Genomic DNA, 19,581 nt, shown 5'->3' with positions numbered 1-19,581 from the left:
CTTTTCATCAGGCACACAATCTTCATTTGGGATTTTCTTAGCTCTACACTTGGATGAATTCAGTTGTTCCTGTATTTTTCTGGGTCGTACAAAACCAGCTTCTTTTAAACGGTGCATATGATTGTAAAATAATACAACCTTTGTCAACAAAACATAGATTAACCAATCAACCCTTCTGTGGCATGCATTGTTCTTCTCACATAGGTACCTTTCCTTGATATACCGATGGTAAGATTCAATGGTTTTGTTCGTATCTTGATTTGAATGTGGAAAATTTTTGTATGCTTTTGCCCACATATCTGTAGAAAGAAATTTATTAGTTATATATTAATAAGTATACATATGACATGAAAAATAGAGTCATTATAACCACCAATAAGAAGCTTACATATTTTGTTGTTGGACAGCCAAGTATTTCTAAAATATTCCAAAATCTTTTTTGTTCACTGAATTCTTCAAATAAGCTTTCAACTTTCTTTCGCACAGATTCATCATCTTTACACATGTGCATGATTTCACCTAATCCACGAAAAATGAGTATTTGGTTTTCCCTCCCTTTGACCTTGTTTCCAACATTTTTCAACCATGCACGACGAACATGCTACACACATAATAATACTTTGCACTTGATTGCAAACCTGCAATAACATAATTTTTAGAGAGATTATACATTAACAATATTTTTTATGCCTCTTATAAAAATAATAAACACATCACAAGGTTAATTCCAAGGTTAATAACAAATGAACAAAACAAGGCTCTGATGAGGGCAGTAACCATGGAAGAGGTAGAAGAGATCGTGATGAATATGAGCAAGATCAAGGCACTAGGACCGGATGGATATATGGTGGAATTTTATCAGGCAGGGTGGCTTTTTCTAGGAAAGGAGGTCTTGGAAGATGTGCACCGTTTCCGTATATGCGCACATCTTCCATATATGCATAGTTTCCGTATATGCGCAATTTATGTATATGGAATTTACGCATATACGATGCAGAATGTCTTTCGTATATGCCCAGTTTCCGTATATGCGCACATCTTCCGTAAATGCACAGTTTCTGTATATGCCAAATTTCTGTATATGGAATTTGTACACATCTTTGTTTATGCTTCTACATCATATATGCGCAAATTCCATATACATAAATTGCGCATATACAGAAACTATGCATATACAGAACATGTGTGCATATACGGAAACTGGGCATATACGGAAGATGTGCGCATATACGAAAATTGGGCATATACGGAAGACATGCCCATGTCTTCCGTATATCCCTAACTTTCCTGTATGTGCATACCTTCCGTATGTGCACGTCGTTCGTGTATCTGCATCGTATATGCGCAAATTCAATATACAGAAATTGCGCATATACAGAAACTGTGCATATACGGAAGACACGCGCATATCTTCCGTATATGCCAAATTTCCGTATATGCCCAATTTTTGTATATGGAATTTGCGCATCTGCGATGCAGATACACGAACGACGTGCATATACGGAAGGTATGCACATACAGGAAAGTTAGGGATATACGGAAGACATGGGCACATCTTCCGTATATGCCCAGTTTCCGTATATGCGCAATTTCTGTATATGGAATTTGTACACATCTTCGTTTATGTTATAGAAACTGCATATATAGGGAAACTGTGCATATATGGAAGATGTGCGCATATACGGAAACTGGGCATATACGGAAGATATGCACGTGTCTTCCGTATATGCACAGTTTCCGTATATGCGCAATTTCTGTATATGGAATTTGCACATCTGCGATGCAGATACATGAACGACGTGCATATATGGAAGATATGCACATACAGGAAAGTTAGGGATATACGGAAGACATGCGCATATCTTTCATATATGCCCAGTTTCCGTATATGCGCATGTCTTCCGTATATGCCCAGTTTCTGTATATGCGCATGTCTTCCGTATATGCCCAGTTTCCGTATATGCGCACAGTTTCTGTAACATAAACGAAGATACGTGAACGACGTGCATATACGGAAGATATGCACATGCAGGAAAGTTCATGTATCTGCATCGTATACGCGCAAATTCAATATACAGAAATTGCGCATATACGGAAGACATGCACATGTCTTCCGTATATGCGCACATCTTCTGTATATGCACAGTTTCCGTATATGCACAGTTTCCGTATATGCGCAATTTATGTATATGGAATTTGCGCATATACGATGTAGAAGCATAAACGAAGATGTGTACAAATTCCATATATAGAAATTGCGTATGTACAGAAACTGGCCATATACGGAAGATGTGCACCGTTTCCGTATATGCGCACATCTTCCATATATGCACAGTTTCCGTATATGCGCAATTTATGTATATGGAATTTACGCATATACGATGCAGAATGTCTTCCGTATATGCCTAGTTTCCGTATATGCGCACATCTTCCGTATATGCACAGTTTCCGTATATGCCAAATTTATGTATATGGAATTTGTATACATCTTCGTTTATGATTCCGGATCGTATATGCGCAAATTCCATATACATAAATTGCGCATATATGGAAACTGTGCATATACGGAAGATGTGCGCATATACGGAAACTGGGCATATACGGAAGATGTGCGCATATACGGAAACTGGTTTAGTACCCAGATCTACTGTGATCCACTAGTCTTTATCCACCAATAGATCCTCCATCTTGAGTTTCCATTACTCAAAACTATGACAATTAAATTTCTCGATCTTTATCTTTCCACTGCTCGCCATCTTCTTTCACCACTAGAATCGATCTCGCAGATTTCCCATTGAACAAGGTCTACCACAAGCCCGAGCGAAACCCCTTAGCAATAAATGCATCCCCTTGAAGCCAAAAAATCTATGATACCAAATGTAAGTTCTAACCCTGTATAGAAATTACCTGCATATGATTCTAGAACACAAAAAATAAACAATGCGAGAGCATAACACATAAAAAACATATACACAAATATTTTCCCCTTGATCCCAAAACCGGGACTACTAGTTTGATTTTTCATTATGTTCCTTTCAATGTTACAATACATATTTATACATGCCGAAGCATCCAATACCATGGACCGAAAACCATCACGTCCAAAACCATGGACCAAAAACTATCACGTCCAAAACCATGTGCGAAAAATCATGCACAAAACCATAGGTAGGTCTGCCCAACCTAATATAGGGTTAACTGCACCCCTCAAACCCCATGTGACTCCCCCCGCTACGCAATCGGCGCAACGAAGGAGGGGCTCCACCCCCCTTCTATCCATAGCGCTGGTCACGTGGGAGTTACCAGAGGATAGTCAGTTTCCTCCGGTCACGTAGGACCTAGCGGAAGCGGCGAAGTTCGCTTCACTCTGGGCTACAAAGGACCCCGAAAGGATCAAGGACAACAAGGTCTTTTGGATCTTGATGGAGATGAATATCCACATGGCCATCAACTACAAATTATGGCTGTTGCCAACCATCTATGATCAGCTGGCAGAGTATGTGGAATTCAAGGCGGACTTCCACTGGGTCTTCATGCGTGCACGAAAGGATCCTAAACAAAAATGGTATGAACTTCCATATCTGGCCATAGAATATGCAATCACAACAGTCCTTGACCACTGGTCGGTAGATTGGCACACCAGTTTGGACATGACAGCTGGGTCTAGCAAGTCTGCAGCACAACGAAAGAAAGAAGAGGTCAAGCAGAAGATGGAACAACTAGTAGAAAATAGGAAGAAGGAGGTTGAGGACAAAGCCAGAGTAGAGTGCACTACCAAAAAATAGACAGAGGAAGAAGAGGAGTGCAACTATAATAGGAGTCGGAAGTCGCCTTCCTCGGAAACAAAAGATGAGGAGGACCAACAAATAGGGCAGGGACGAGTGGACCCAAAGACTACTCCGTTTTGGATTAAGTGCAACAGGGAACTTGACAAAGTAGGGCCGCGGAAGAATTCCAAGGCCAGCAAGACTTCCCTCGACCCGATTACCTTGATAGAAGGTGATCTAAATGACATTGGTGATATGGTGAGGGATGCCACTTTGAAACTGCCACAACAGTTCAAGCAGCAGCAGAAGCAGGTCTTAGGTGCCATTCAAACGGGTCTACATGAGGTGCAGATCCAGGCATCATAAGTGCATACCGGTGTAGGTCGTAGTAGTGCAGCATCAACCAGCTTGGTGCCTGGGACAATTGAACTAGCATAAATGATTAATGCCTTGGACCCCCATTTATCACGCGGCCAGATGGAGCGCTGACCACGGAATCAAAAGATGATCGAGCCACTGTCTGCAACCTCTAAAAGGTCAGGCTAAAATTGGCCACATTTCCAAGAGAAGCCCTTCACACCCTACATGATGGTGTGATGGCAGAACTTCGAGCTTGGGAACAACAAGCATTAAACGTCATCAGTGAGCAAAAGGTGAACAATGCCAAAATGTTTACCAAGAAGACTTCTGCCATCGAGCTCTTTAAGCCTATGATCACGAAGAATAAGCACACTACCAAGGTAGTGGCAGAGGAATGCAGGTCTGTCACCGAGATGGATATTCCTGAAGATGCGCTAGTGGACAAACCAATTCAGAAGCTCGCTATCAGAGTGCGCAAAGTGAGATCAGAGCTGGCCAATGTTCAGTTGGAACTAAACCTTAATATCACAGAACTTGCATTTAGGGACCAGCCCTCAACTATGCTAGAGGTAAAAGAGCAAGTCTGGGGAAAATAACCGACATCACAACCATCTCAAGGTGCGAAAACCTGGTTCCTGCATCCCCCCATACTACTTCGGGTGAGACTTCAGTCCGCGCTCCACAGATTGATGCCAAAAGGGCCAGTAGTGTAGGTATTTGCTTGGATTCTTAACGTTGAACCTGGGTGAGGGCCTATCAAGCCAACGTCTACAAAATATGATGTACTCTTGGGAGATGACAAGCCAGTTGACGCTGAAGGTAAGGGAACATTTATTGTGAAGACAAAACAAGGAAAACCAAAGCATATTAATGATATTTTATACATTCCTAGTCTAGCACATAATTTTTTGAGTGTGGGGAAACTCCTTGAAAATGGATTTAATGGTTTTTAAGAACAATAAATGCATAATCTATGATAAATACGATTATAGTAAAATTATTGCCAAGACTAATATCCTGCAAAATAGAATTTTTTCTTTCAATCTCCCTTGTGAAGCAATTACAACATTAAATGTTTCTTATGATTATAGTTCTCGGATATGACACATGAGGTATTGAAATTTGAATATGAAAGACTTGAAATTGTTATATAACAAGGAAATGGTCAAAGGGCTACCCCTTATTAGTTCTATTGATAAAGTCCCTAAAGGGTGTATTCTTGGTAAGCAACATAGAGATTCATTTCCAATAGGAAAATCATGAAGAGAAAGTAAACCATTGGAGCTATGGCATGAAAATATATGTGGTCCTATGAAAACATTGTCTATCAATAAAAATATGTATTTCATTATTTTTGTGGACGATTTTAGTAGAAGAACATGGGTATATATCATAAAGAAAAAACTGTATTCATTTGTCATATTTAAAAAATTTAAAGCTTTTGTGGAAAAGCAAAGTGCTTGTTCTATAAACGAACTATTTTGATTTTTCGGAGTGAATATTGGCCGTTGGATCTGATAGTAAGAGATCTATGTTGTGGATCGAAGCGTTGTTTGTAAAGCGAAGTTAACGTGGGACCATAGTTTTAAAATAATAAGTGGGGACCTCCATGTAAGGCTAGCCACCAATAGAATCTGTTGCGTCATTGTTTTACATATTATGTATGTGAAAATTTCATGGGCATTTTTAGGCTAATTCCCCTAGTGAGACTATGTGGCAAAAATAGAAATTCAAATAAAGTTTTGTACAACAAATTATCAACTTGCACATATATTCATTAAAACACTACCAAAAGGAAAGTTTCAATACATAAGGGATATTCTTGGAATCACCTCATTAAGCATTAAGGGGGAGTGTTGAGGATAATGCTTAATTACGTTATGTAATTTCTAACAAATTAGTCAGCATATTTTATGTTTGCAAGTTACGAGAATTAGGGCAGCAAATTAATAGATGTAATCAATATTCAAAGTTATTATTCAGCAAATTATTAGGGGCAGTAGATTAGAATAAAAGGTTAGTCAGATAATTGATAATCAAATTAGAAATATCTTAGATATATAATAATGTATGCATTTCTTCCATGAAGATATGAGATTCGAATGAGAGTTGAGCTCATGCATTGAGAACTAGAATTTAATAGTTTTTGTTCATTTTTTTTTACATGTTTTCATATATATGCTCTTGATAGATTTAATAGAGCTTCACTTACTACGCATAGACTATTCCCAACTATTATAGGAAACAATTGATAATTTTATTGATTCTCAAAAGATCAAATGGGTTTCATTTGGTGGTTCATAGATATAAATTTTTAATAGTACAAATATCAATTGCGAAGTGAAGATGTGTGATTGAGATGGTGGAATTCAATCCCCGATATTATTTGGAATTGTCTTAATCAAGCTGAAATTTTACTTTGGATTTGCTCAAACTACAAGCTTGAATATTTAAACAAAATCAAAATCATAGAACTAAAATTGCAGTTTTTCTTCATGCTAGGAGCTTTAATCGCGGTTTTGCTTTATACTACAATATTATTAGCAAGAATAATGGAATGATTCGGCTATATTATGGCATAATATTCCACACTCTTAGCATGTAAGAGAAGTGGACATGTAAGATAATTGTAACCAACAGTTAGTTGTAAAAGGATTGCACACCAAAACTCACATTTACATTAAACTAATCACATTTATAAATACATCAATCATTGGTTGAAGATATAAATTTTATCTTAAACACACAATCACTTAGTTGAATAAATATCTCAACCAAACACTAATCTAGGAACTATTTTAGTTGGACTAAATATCTCACATCGAACTAATTAACAAATACATTTAATGATGATAAACATCAATCAATATGCACAAGAAAAGTAGAAGTTAAATCTCCAAGTCCCTCCCTTAATGAGTACTTGTATTTGATCTTCTTGTCTGCAAAGTCTTCATTAGTTTCTTTAAACATCTTCGAAATCCTATAGAATGAACTCCATCAACTTGTCTCATAACCCTCATAAAGGTGTAGTTGGTAAACTGGATTCTCGAGTTCCACTCGAACTCGCAAATTAAAATCCTCTCGAAGTCAATTATTAAACAATGTCACAAGCTATTGAATAACCTCACAAGAATACCACCCCCACATGTTCAAAAAGTGAGGCATCCTTCCCTAGATCCACAACTACCAAACTATCTCGACAACAATCAATGTTCAATTTTACACCACTTGATTTCTTAAATAGTAGTTTGAGACGCAATCAATTACCTCTTTACAATAAAAATTGAACTAGTAGTCATTCTATGGCCGAGCACCCATCTACCGAGATACATGGGTTTCAACCATTGTACTCCCTAGTTACATAGAAGAGTCATCTAGATAAAGAATGCATCTAGAGTCAATTCTTACATCATGATTTTTTGATCTGATTTTGAAAATTCATCATCACTTAGTTTACAAACAAATTATATCACTAATAATTTATGTACTACACGCTACCATACCAACACTACCATACCAATAGGACACATGATCTAAGCTTCTATTATAAGCAATCAAAAACACACATGTCCCAAAATAATTATAAAGTTCTCAGACACATCACTCAAGTAGCTTTATTCTCGTACTAACATGATATCAATTTCATCCATCATCGTTTATGTTGCGGATCAAGAATTTGAATTATTTTCTGAAGGTTGAGTTCATGTTGCTAGTAATCACATCTCATTCATTGGCAATGACGGAAACCTTGCGCTCATTTGTAATACTGAGAGAGAGAGATATCTCCTACAATAGTTTTTTAGTGGAAGAAGGTGCAACCCAATAAAAGAACAATAGTGTTTGACCTCTCTAAAATTGCAACAAGTGCCAATATAGCAAGTTGTGCCCATGTCCCACATCTAGACCTTCTGTTGTAGTTGGACTTATGAAAAAGACTGGGATGAAAGCTATGTTCCCATCCTTTCCCAGGTAATTGATATGATTGAAAATGAATCATGAAGATATAAACTATGAGAACTTTAATCGTGGTTTTCCTTCAAACTCAATTCATAACACATCAAAATCAGCGAACAACATGTTTAGGAACAACCGCTTGGGATCTCTTTCACATAGAATGCCCATGAAAAGTGTTCTCCCTCGCAAGGACATGTGATGAATTGACATGTCCTTCATGGTTTTTCACACCCTCTACTACCACGATCATGAGCACCATCAATGATGAAACTGAGGATATCATCAACAACTCTACTACGAAAAAGTCTTGAGCAAGAATGCCTCAAGCACAAATCTTGTGTTTGTAATATTCCACTAAAATGAAGACACACCTTCATAATGAGTAGATGTGGAAATCAAAAAATTGGCTACCTTGTCTTCATTGTGCTTGGGTCAAACGCGAGAGCTTTTGTATATGGGTTCTCTTTTCAAGTTGATCCTTGTTTTACAAAGGGATACAGTGGGTCATATCCTCTTTATGTAGTGGATACTCTTTTCCTACCAAATAACTAAACAAACATCTTCACACACTTCATCTACAGATTATATCCTGGGTGCTCCCTTAAAGGAGCTACCCACATAGACATTGGCTCTAATACCAAGTTGTAAAACAGATTGCACACCAAAATTCATATTTATATTCGATCAATCACAATTATAAATACATAAATCATTGGTTGAACATAGAAATTCTATCCTAACCACATAATTATTTAGTTGAGCAAATATCTCAACCAAACACTAATCTAGGAACTATTTTAGTTGGACTAAATATCTCAAATCCAACTAATTAAAAAATCCATTTAATGACAATGAACACCAATCAATATGTAAAAGACATGTAGGAGTTAAATCTCCAAATTGCTTAAATTTGAGAAACTTTCACTAAATTTGAATATATATAGATATATATAGATATATATATTCAAATTAAATTACTTTATTTTCGAAGAAACCAATTTGTGAAAGGGTAAAAGTTTAAGGTTCATGCTAAATTTTGAGGACCAATTTTATTTTATGAAATGAGTTAAAGAAATAATAAAAATGTATTTCACATAATTAGACTCTTAGTAATTTCTCTGGTAAAATTAGTAATTTATTTATTTAGATGTGTGATCACTTTATTCTATAATACTTTTGACATTTTTTTTGGTTGATTTATTTACCAATTTTTAAATATTTAAATATAAATACAGAATATTTAGAATATCCATATGTCATCCATAATATTTAAAATGAATTTTTCAGTTTTGTTAACTAAAATATACAACCATCCTTGTTACCAATGCGGAAATAGCATTATTGTCTGACCAAATAAAATCCAAGTCAATATGATAACCCACAAATCAAGGCTACTCAAATCCGTAACTAAAACATACAAGCATCGACTCATAGCGACCATCGTACAAAGTTTTAAATGATGGGTAGAATGCTCAGTCAAATTTATACCCTGGTTGCAAGAGATCCAAAGGTAGGAAAATGTGTAGAAAAATTAATGAGAATAAGATCTCCGCTGCATTTCTTTTTTAAATGGTACATTGTCATAGGTAATCAATATTGAAACTATCAGCGATCTAAACTTTCCATGTATAGATGATGTGGCCTCTTTCTATCTTCCAATACAATCTTGAAAAGTATGCCTTGAGTGCTTACTGACTGCATGTTACAAGTGCTATATTATTTAATGGGAAGTTATACAACACTCAAGCTGTTGTGGTCACTGTTATTGAGCATGATAATGTTTTACAGCCTTCGTGAGCCTGAGCCAACGTGAGTAGATGATCCATTTATTAGGAATACCAGCTTAAGAAAAACGGATTAAATTAATTTTATTTTGTGTCTACTAACATCTGTAAGTGAACAATTCCATACAATCCCCGACTACTCTCATATAAAATATTCCAAACCATAAAATGTTCACATTGCAATTCATGGATTTACAAAATTTTATTAGAAACATTAATCATTTTAAGGCTACAATGTGGATGATGCTTCTACCCTCATAGATATTTTCTGTATAGAAATATTGAAACGCTTGTTACATATATAATATGGCTGTACGGGGAGCATTGGGTGTGAAGCAAACCAAAGGTACGTGACTGCAAGCAGTTCAGTGGAATGACGATGCTGAGATGATAGGGTACTGCTTTCATGGGATGTAAGTTGTGGCCTGCAAAACAAAACCTACCCGCTCATTTAGCCTCTCAATGCGCATTTTGTTTGCAATAAAAATTGCAATTAGAATTTCACTGAAACTCACCTGCTTTTTTAGGGATATTTTTCCATCCATTGCTGCTATGAATTCGAATGTATTCAGAGAGATTCATATCCTCCATGGCGGACCAAGCCCCACGGCTAAGACCCTTTGAATAGCTAGGGGATCTAACCATCTTCAATATTCTTCCGTAACCCGTTAAGGCTAACTCAAAACAGCTGATGGTCTGCTCTGACACGGGACTGGCCTCCTCGCTTCCCTTTGAAAATAGCGCGCTTCGAAATTCAAATTTGAATTCAAATCAAATGGGTATATGACACGGACTGTCCTCCTCGCTTCTCTTTGGAAATAGGGCGCTTCAAAATTCAAATTTGAATTCAAATCAAATGGGTATATGAGTATTAATGTCGACATACTATCATGTTGCGATCAAGGCCGAGACTGAGGTAAATGTGCCGGAGGTTGGTAAATGTGCTCATCAATACGCCAGAGGGAGGCCAAAGTCGCTGCGGGCAGGGTCGCCGTCGAGGGGCAGGAGCACGGCAGCCGGAGAGGGATGGATGCGCCGGATGGATGCCATGATGCATGGTCGAGGATGAAAGGGCGCCATGACGTCAACCACGCCGTTTGCCGCTGTCAGAGGGGTACCTCCATAGCATTAACTTTGCTATGGAGGTGGAAATAGGAACCGCCCAGTCCACACATTTTCCAAGACTAAGCATGATAGCAAATCAGATGACACCATGTACGACGATAATAAGCGCGTAGTCTAACGAGGTGGAGGAGTTGCCGGAAAAGTTATAGAAATTTCAATTATATTTAGAGAAAATCTGGCAAGAATTTTTGTAAATTCAAATTATAGTTGTTAAACTTCAAAATTTTAAGTGTCTTAGATGTTTTTGATTGCACTGAATCTATTTCCACCATCAAAAACACGATTCAAACACTGCCTCTACAAAATTTTTTGAAATTTTATTGCCCAGATTCCAACCTTTTTAGCCGGACAATTCCATTCTCCTCATGACTCCTCTAAAAAGAAATTCTTAGGTTTGGCGTATTCGCTAAACATGTACATGTTGATTTGTCGTAATTCACACCTTCGGAGATCAATTGGCTGGGTCCTTCTCAGTACGCTAACGCCGTTACGCACAGTCAACGGAAGAGCGGGCATTTCTTCGCAGTTAAGACCAGTCGGAAACACCGATTAACCGCAGTTAAGAGCGACCTGCAGTTCTTGGGAGAGGACTACCCGTTGACGGATTACTTCGGGTTAGGTAGCTTTGGTGCTGGGCTTAAATAAGTTAGTAGAAATTTTTGGTATGAATTATTCAAACACTATTATAATAAACATTGCCCAGAGTAGAAAAAACGTTCTAAATTTTTTTACATAAAACTATTGCTCCAAACTACCCCTATATTTCACGGGCAATGACATAATAATTACACCATGTAATGCCATAAACATGTATAATGATACCAATTTGTCCCTGATCCAAATTTATAGTGACGTCCTTCTCAATCCATAATCCAAATTTCTTTGTAACACCTAAGATCATCACTGCAAATTTCGTTATGACATGTATGATGATGACAATGTCCCACGTGAACTCGAAATACTATAACCATGAATCGCGTGACCGTGTTAAATAAAATAAAATAATCATATTTAAATTTGATTTTCAAAATTTAAATAAATAAATTTATTAGTTTTACCTTTGAATTAAAAAAACTATTATATAATATGATATTAATTATTACAATTAAATAATTTGTAAATAGATAATTATCAAAATAAAAAAATATAATTATCAAAATAAAAAAATATTTAAAATTGACTAATTAATAATTTTATTATAAATTAAAAAATTAATTAATATATGAATTAGTTATATTATTATTATTATTATTATTGTCTAATTTTAAAGTGAGACACAATATTGGTGTGTATATATATTAAAATTCTTAACTATACATATTTATTTTAACATTATCTTAAAGATTTTTAACTCGTAAATAAGCTTTGTTAAAATAATATAATGACTCATATTGATTTACAAATACTACATACTCAAAAAATCATACCTCATGCTCATATAACATTTTTTAATTAATCAATTTAATGAAAAAAATCTACAACTATTAATAAAAATATTTTAATAATCTATAATGTAAAAATATTAATCTGAAATAATCTATAACTACTAATAAAATATTCTAAAATAAATAAGAAGTAAAAATAACCTGTAAAAATATTTTAAAATAAATAGTAAAATATAACTACTTTTAAAAATATTATTTTTTAATTATTATCATTCACTTAATAATTAGTGCAAAATTGAAAATTGAAATAAACGCTCTACATTTTTTTTTAATAAAAAAGGGGAAACAACGGCAGTCGCTTTGTTTAATAAAAAAGGGGAAACAACGGCAGTCGCTTTGTCTAAATGTCTCCACGGGCTAGGAAGCACTTTGCTTTTATTAATCGGAGCAGGAGATTATGCCTTCAAAGCGGAGGAAAGCTCAGAAGCGTTCTTGGTGTTGGGTATTTTTAGATGAGAAAAATACCAACATTCAAACACACAGAGGTAATGCTCTGTTTTACCTCTACAGGATCTTTTTGTGCACAGAGAAGCTTAAAAAAAATTCACTGAGGAACAGAGTATTTCACCACCATAAAAGATTTCTATTCATTAAAACAAAAAAAACATTTACTCTCTCTCCATATGAGAATTTACACTGCTGGAAAAAATTCTCATTAACATTTACTGCTGTAAAACCTCCATTCACATTTACTGTTGTAAAACTATTTTTACATACTGCTGTAAAAAACAAAATTTACACATACTTACAAAAAACTCGCTCCACCATTTTCTTTATGCACTGCTGTGCAAAACCACACATGGTTTTTGCTACTTCTCTGTTTTACGATGCCTCACAAGACATTACAACCCTGTTCTGTGTAATTTCTCGCACTGCTGTGCGTTCAATACATACCACACATGGTTTTTTTTCGCTGCACCACGAGCTCTCGCATATTACCAAAAAGTCAACTAACTAAATTATACGAGCTCCTTTTTTTTAAGTATTACATTACGTAAAAAAAACTGACCATGCCTATCTTTAAATGTACCATACCTTCGACATAAAAAAACTTACGTGCAATATATAAAAACTTCAATATTCTACCTACCACTATGACATTTCATTAATTAAAACGTATGGTCAACCACAATTTGACATTCACTCCACGCAATTTGATTTGACGTTGGTTTGTATGCAGCTTCAATCGATCAACGGCGGAGAACACGGGAGGAGATCTGACGGTGGAGAAAGATATCGGAAGCCACTTTAATGTTGAGCTTTACCTCCCGATATGTCAGAGATGCTGACGTCAGGTGAGAGCCACATGTCTTCACCAAATCGTATCAGAGCCAAGAATACGGAAACAGCTTTTCGCTGGAAGGTGGTGCGATATCCTCTGGGCGGTTTGTGGTTTTGTTCGGTGGTTTTGGAGAGCGCAGTACAACTGCGTTGAAATTACAAATTTAACACTCCCCTTTAATTTCAACAGCTGGGCATTCGGTCATTCCCAAACACTTTCTCAAAAATTCAAAACTCTTCTAAACTAGTGGCTTTGTCAAGATGTCTGCTACCTGTTCTTGGGTACTGCAATGTTCTAGGACAATTTCTCCATTGTTCACCAATTCTCTGATGTAGTGAAACCTTGTATCAATGTGCTTCGTTCTCTTATGAAACACTGAATTCTTTGACAATGCAATAGCTGAGCTATTGTCACAAAAGATCACTGTCGCTTTTGCCTGCTCTTGGCCTAAGCTTCTCAACATTCTTCTCATCCACACTGCTTGACATGCGGCTGCTGTAGCTGCCACATATTCAGCCTCTGTTGTAGACAATGCTACAATGGATTGCTTCTTAGAAGCCCATGAAATGGCTCGTGAACCCATATGAAAAACATAACCGGAAGTGCCTTTCCGATCATCTACACTTCCAGCCCAATCACTGTCAGTGTATCCAACCAAATCTGAATGTTCTGAGACATTATATAAAATTCCAAACATTTTGGTACTTTTGACATACCTCAAAATTCTCTTTGCTGCCTGCCAATGTGCCTCCTTTGGCTTCTCCATAAATCTGGAAATCAAACTAACAGCATACATTAAATCAGGCCTAGTTGTTGTTAAATACATAAGGTTGCCCACAATGCTTTTATACAAACTAGGATCAAAATCCTTGCTGCTGTCCTCTCTGCTGAGTTTTAATCCCATTATTGTGGGAGTGATCGCTGCCTTGCATTCTTGCATGTTAAATCTGCCCAATACTTGATTTACATATCTTGCTTGAGATATAAAAATTCCTTTTTCATTTTGATCTACTTCTATGCCTAAGAAGTATCTCAACAAACCCATGTCAGTCATTTCAAATTCATCCTTCATGACTGATTTAAAATTCTCAATAAGATAAATATCATTTCCGGTGAAAATAACATCATCTACATACAAGACAACAATTAAAATTTTACCATCCTTTTCCTTGATGTAGACTGTGGGTTCTCCTTCACATTTTTCGAATTCATTATCCAATAGATATGAATCTATCCTGCTGTACCATGCTCTTGGCGCTTGCTTCAGCCCATAAAGAGCTTTCTTCAATTTGCACACTTTGTGCTCTTCACCTTTCTTCTCATAGCCGAGAGGCTGTTCAATGTACACCTCTTCTTTTAACACTCCATTTAGAAATGCTGATTCCACATCCATTTGGTAGACTTTCCATTTGTTTTGAGCTGCTATGGACAGCACTGCTCTCACAGTTTCCATTCTTGCAACCGGTGCGAAAGTCTCCTCATAGTCTCTCCCATATTGCTGCTTGTACCCTTTGACAACCAGCCTTGCCTTGTGCCTTTCTATCTTGCCTTCAGCATTACTTTTGGTCTTGTAGACCCATTTCACACCAATAACTTCTTTGCCTTTTGGTAGCTCAACCAAATCCCATGTTTTGTTTCTCTCTATGGCATTAATTTCCTCATCTATAGCTTCTATCCATTTCCTATCTTTAATTGCATCTTCGAAATGAATAGGATCATCAACATGGCAATACAAGGCAAATAAGGAATTCATTCCTTCATCATAAATGTCACTTAGATTTCTAAATTTCTTACCTCTTTCACTTGGTGTGCAAGTGCTTGAAGATGCACTTGAATTTCCTCCTTGTGGTGTGCTTGGAGAAGCACTCTCATTGATCCTCAATGGTGTCCCAAGCTGTCCTTGTGTTGGCGCTGCTGTTTGGGGATGCATTTCAGCCACCTCCTCTTCATCCTCATCATGAGACAAACAGTTTTTAACATTCACTGTTTTCTCTATGCTTCCATCCCAAGCTTCTTCTTCAATGAATTGAACATCTCTGCTGACAAAAAACTTCTTGGTGGATGGGATATACAACCTGTAGGCTTTGGATTCCTCACTGTATCCAATGAAGATGCATTTCTCCCCTTTGTTGTCCAACTTCCTCCTTAGCTGATCTGGTATGTGTGCATAAGCCACACATCCAAAAACTCTCATGTGGGTGACTCCTTGCTTTCTCCCACTCCATGCTTCTTCCGGCACTTTGTTCAACACTGCTTTTGTAGGACACCTGTTCAAAACATACACTGCACAATTTACAACTTCAGCCCAATAATCATTTGGCAAATGCTTTGCCTTTAACATGCTCCTCGCCATATCCATGATGGTCCTGTTCTTCCTTTCAGCAACTCCATTTTGCTATGGGGTGTACCTTGCTGTAAATTGTTTGTGAATTCCATTTTCTCTACAAAATATTAGGAATTCCTTGGAGATATACTCACCTCCTCTATCAGTTCTCAAAACTTTTATATGCAGCCCGCTTTGTTTTTCAACAAATGCCTTGAAGTTTTGGAATTTCTCAAACACTTCACTTTTGTTTTTAAGGAAATATATCCAAGTCTTTCTTGTACAGTCATCAATGAATGTTAGGAAATATTGGCTGCCTGCTAATGATGGAGCTTGCATCGGTCCACACAAATCTGAGTGGATGATCTCTAAGGGTGCCTTTGCCCTTATGCTCTTCCCTGATGGAAAACTTTTTCTGTGTTGTTTTCCCAAAATGCAGCCTTCACATAGGCTGTCCGGTTTCTCTATCAATGGTAGTCCTCTTACCATTCCTTTCCTACTCAACAAGTTTAGACCTCCAAAATTGAGATGATCAAATCTCAAGTGCCACAACCAATTTTCATCCTTTGGCACGCTTTGGAAGGCCTCTTGGGTAACTGCTGCAATTACATTTTTGTTTTTCAAATCTGCCCTGATCCTGAGAGGGAACATCCTGTTCCTTGTCATTTTTACTTTAGCAATGCATCGTTTGCTGGGTGCTATATCCATGATGGTGCACACATCATTTTTAAAGAAAACATTGTACCCCTTATGGACAAGCTGTCCAATACTCAAAAGGTTACATCTCATTCCGGGGACATAGTAGACATCTGCTATGGTTTTCCTTTCTCCTTGCTTTGTAAATATTTTTACCTCTCCTTTTCCCATAACAGAGACTTTGCTATCAGTTCCTAGTGTGACTTCTGATTTCAAGTTTTGATTTAAGGCTGAGAAGAGGGCAATGTTCCCTGTCATATGGTTGCTGCAACCTGAGTCTAAAAACCATATGTCCTCACTATGTGTTTCAGCCATGTTACATGCTAACAACACATTATTTTGACTGTTGTTTTCTCTAGTAACATTTGCATTTTGTCTACTGTTCATATCATGTTGTTTCTTTCTACAATCACTTGCATAATGTCCATACTTTTGCAATAATAGCATTGAACATTAGATTTATCATACCTTTGTCCTTGAGCATGATACTGTTCTCTTTGTTGGCTGATGCCTTGGCCTTGGTTCTGATTTGGATTGCTGCCTCTTCCTTGTGCATTTGCTGGGCTGTTCCTTCCACCTCTGTTCTGGCTTCTGCCTCTTCCTCTCTTGTTTCCTCTGCCTTGACCTCTTCCTCTTCCAAAGGACGTCTGGGTCTTGAAGGCTTGCTCTAGAGATGAGTTTTCATTCCTACTCAACCTATGCTCATGTGTTATCAGTGATGCATGTAGCTCATCAACTGAATAGTTTGAGAGATCCTTTGTCTCTTCAATGGTGGTGACTATGGCATCAAACCTTGAGGGTAAGACCCTCAATATTTTCTCCACAATCCTTCTATCTTCAATGGTTTCTCCATGAGTTCTCATTTGTGTGATTACACCAATCACATGAGTGAAGAATGAGTCAATGTTATCTGACTCCTTCATGCACAGATTCTCAAAATCTTTTCTCGTCAATTGTAGTTTTGTTGTCTTCACTCTCTCCATGCCTTGATAGGCTGTCTTGAGGGTTTTCCATGCTTCATTGGCTGTCTTAGCTGTTGCTAACCTTGGAAACACACTCTGGTCTACTGCTAGATACAACAACATACGGGCTTTTGAATCCTTCTTCCTATTGCTCTTCAGCTGATCTCTCTCTCCCTGAGTTAGTGCATTGAACTCATTTTCATCTGCTACTTCCTCAAAACCATGTTCAACTATTTCCCATAGATCTTGAGAGGAAAACAGGGCTGTCATGGTTATTGCCCAGTAGTCATAGTTCTTCCCATTAAACTGTGGGAGCTGGGTGTTATCAGAGCAGGCTAAGGCTCTTTGAAGGTGACAAAGAAGCTGAAGGGAGGAGCTTGTTGCAGCAGTAAAACTTCTCAAGCAGAGTAAAGGCTCAGTCAGGAAAATACTCAGGTATTTCACAAAGTTTTTTTTATGTGTTGCTGAAGAAGCAGTGATTTGTTTTAAACATACAGTCAAGGATTTAGAGGCATAGATCAGAATGCAAGGAATGGCCATCACAAGCACTGGTATGGGTATGTTTAACACCCAGCTCCCACAGTTTAATGGGAAGAACTATGACTACTGGGCAATAAACATGACAACCCTGTTTGCCTCTCAAGATCTATGGGAAATAGTTGAACATGGTTTTGAGGAAGTAGCAGATGAAAATGAGTTCAATGCACTAACTCAGGGAGAGAGAGATCAGCTGAAGAGCAATAGGAAGAAGGATTCAAAAGCCTGTATGTTGTTGTATCTAGCAGTAGACCAGAGTGTGTTTCCAAGGTTAGCAGCAGCTAAGACAGCCAATGAAGCATGGCAAACCCTTAAGACAGCCTATCAAGGCATGGAGAGAGTGAAGACAGCAAAACTACAATTGCTGAGAAAAGATTTTGAGAATCTGTGCATGAAGGAGTCAGATAACATTGACTCATTCTTCACTCATGTGATTGGTGTAATCACACCTGGTTCGTGGGTTAAACTCCTGCGGACTATCCATTAAATGCAGTAGACGTCTCGCTGGGATGTATGAGGCAGTCGAGGTTTGTTTGCACAGGATCCATGGCAGAGCAAATGGGACACGACTCCAAAACCTCTGAAAATCCGTAGAGAAGTTTCTTCGATTGAAACCCCACTGGACGTGGAGAAGTTTCTTCGATGGAAACCCCACTGGACGATGGTCTCCTGGAGAAATGTCCAGAGAACTCAAACGCGAGCGCAGAGACGTCGTCCACTTCGTCGTTGTTCTTGAAAAAAGATGAGGAAAACTCATCGGCCAGGAATCTCAAATCTAAAACATTCCTTAAATTTGACGGTTTCTGCAATTCCAGCGTTTGTTTTAATTATTTTGACAAAAATATTGATAGTCACCATATTTGCACAACAAATCACCCCTAATAACAATTTTCTCTTCAAATTTTATCTCTCCGCTCAAGGAAAACAATTTTTCCTTACCTTGGCATTTCAAACGATCAGGGATGGCAACAGTTTTATCTTGGAATTGAAGACCATTTAAAATTGATAGGAAAGTCCAAGTCAATGATATATGTATATGTATATGATTAATTTAACTAATAGTTATGAAAAATTGTTTAGCTATTATATACTTAAACTTTTAAGTCAATTTTATATAAAATTATTTTGAAAACCTTTAAAATTACCAAATTTGAGTGGTAGAGTTTACATTAACAATTTAATATCAATAAAATTATTTACATCCAAATAATAAAAGATATCTATAAAACAATTACAAAATAAAAAATTATATATATTTAATTTTAAAATATTTTTTTAATTACTTAAAAAACCCATTCCAAAGAGGATCCTATTCCATATCAAAATTTACCTGGTTCCAAAGGAAT

The 19,581-nt window shown here is 37.0% G+C and overlaps 1 pseudogene; it reads left to right on the top strand.

Annotated features, from left to right (window-relative positions):
• Positions 1–4,363: 4,363 nt before the first annotated feature.
• LOC149244572 (putative disease resistance protein At5g47280) overlaps positions 4,364–19,581 on the top strand; it is a 28,184-nt pseudogene continuing 12,966 nt past the window's right edge.

Source organism: Pinus tabuliformis, chromosome 8, assembly GCF_031772625.1.
Source record: "Pinus tabuliformis cultivar Carrire ecotype Pingquan chromosome 8, CPIR1, whole genome shotgun sequence".
NCBI lineage: Eukaryota > Viridiplantae > Streptophyta > Pinopsida > Pinales > Pinaceae > Pinus > Pinus tabuliformis.
The sequence above is the reverse complement of the archived record's forward strand: the minus strand, read 5'-3'. Positions and strand labels throughout refer to the sequence as shown.